General features: G+C 59.9%; 1 protein-coding gene across 1 annotated transcript in view; it reads right to left on the reverse strand.

Annotated features, from left to right (window-relative positions):
- Nucleotides 1-1,314: 1,314 nt before the first annotated feature.
- The window catches only part of Lmnb2 (lamin B2), a gene marked incomplete in the record, with an annotated part of 25,332 nt that continues 24,841 nt past the window's right edge, over nucleotides 1,315-1,805 (reverse strand). Inside the window, 1 exon segment of the mRNA XM_013505227.1 lies at nucleotides 1,315-1,805.

Here is a 1,805-nt window from a genome sequence, read left to right on the forward strand (position 1 = left end):
GGGGTCCCAGCAGGTGTCTCATCCATGAGAAAATCCACAGGGGGCTGGAGGTGCGGCTCAGTGGTGAGCGCTTGCCTAGCATGCACCAGGCCCCGGGCCATGCCCTGCACAAGGAAGAAGAGAGGAAAGGAGAGAGACTCGGAAGGGCTTAGCAATGAATAAATAAAAGCAATTTTTTTCCAGTCCTGGGGACTGACCTACATCTCCAGCCCTTTAAACTGTTTTGCGTCTTGCCAAGTCGCTAAGTTGCCCAGGCGGGGTCCGAAGTTAGGGTCTTCAGGCCTCAGGCTCCCTTCGTGCCGAGGTGACCGCGGCGCCGCGCCGCACGCAGCTCCAGTGCCTGTTTCTGTAGTTTCATGGGCACCCAGCCCTAAAACTTCGTTCACCTCACAGCTGCTTTTCCATTGTGATGGCAGAGTGACCAGGGCAACAGCCTCTACTGCACGCTGGACCCCTGAACTCACGGACTGCAGGCCACGCTCCAGGCCGCTCGGGCTGCTCTGTGCACGCCTGGACGCCCAGGATCCCAGCCCACGCGTGAGTGTAAAGCTCGCTGTGCCGCTGCGACAACTTGCGCGCGTACACCCCGCGCCTCCTTGCATGGGCCAACACTCAAAGAACCCTCCCCACCCAGGCCTCCGGGCGCTCTCCCCTGCTCCAAGCTGTGCAGGGAGCACTGCAGCTGCCCAGCGCACTTCTGCAAACACGTGTCGGTCAACCTCTGTGGACACACGGGCGACCTCCGCCACGCCCCTGGTGTTACCCAAGCAGTCTCACCCCCATTGGGGCGCAGCCCGCACCAGCAGCAGCTCCTGCTCCTTAGCCACGGCAATCTGTATCTTCACCTGCTCCACGACGAGTCCCAGGTCAGGTTTTCCGGCGCCGAAGCCACCCTTCCCGGCTCCAAAGCCAACCCTGCTGCCGCCGCGCCAGGTCCAACCCCCCAGTCGTCAGAAGCTGGGTCGCCCGGAGCACCACGGGAAGTGTAGTCCAAGCTGCGACTCTCGCAAGGCCCCGCGCGTCAGTCACACAGCTGGCAGGAAGCCGCCTGGCCCAAGTACAGTGGGCGAGTCCAGAATATAAACCCACAAAGCCCTGCCGGGCTCCTTGCGCAGGCGCAATAGATATACCCGGTGCAACTCGGGGATTTTGGCATCTAGGCCCCACCCCGCGTCTGGCAAACTCGCCCATGCGCACAAGGAGACGACGAATTTCCACCCTTGCGGACTATAGAAAAAGGGCGGCAGGGAGGCGGGGCAGCGGAGAGCACGAATATTAGTGTCCCGGTTTTGACAGCAACTAAACAAGCACCGATTAAAATCGAAGTGTTTATTGGAGTGTTGTACAAAAGTTTCCAGTCTTAAAATGTATATTACAAATCAAGGAAAAAAAATACCACACATTTGGCATGCATTTAAAAAACCCCAAACAAAACCCCCAAAGCAAGACTCCCCGGCCCAGCGCCCTCAGCCCCATGTCCATTGCAGGCCGGGCGGGTGCTGTCCACACAGGAACGTCCCGACTGGAGCTTTAGTGTAAATGGAGTCGGGAAGGGTTAAAACGAGCTATGGAAGCAGGTACGCGCCAGGACCCAGCGGGAAGGGCCTGGGAAGCGCGCTCTAAGGGGCGTCAAGCTAAGCACACCGGGGCAGGCACATGGCCCCGAAACCGACACAAGTACCCGAAGCTTGGTGACCGACGACCACCCACCTCCAACACTAGCCGCCCGCCTGGCCCCCACCTCCTCCAAGCAAGGACACCCAGGGAGCCCAAAAGGGGGTGACAGGCCCGGGTAGAGGAGGCTG

This window comes from Chinchilla lanigera, unplaced genomic scaffold (genome assembly GCF_000276665.1).
Source record: "Chinchilla lanigera isolate Chin_1 unplaced genomic scaffold, ChiLan1.0 scaffold00094, whole genome shotgun sequence".
Classification (NCBI taxonomy): domain Eukaryota; kingdom Metazoa; phylum Chordata; class Mammalia; order Rodentia; family Chinchillidae; genus Chinchilla; species Chinchilla lanigera.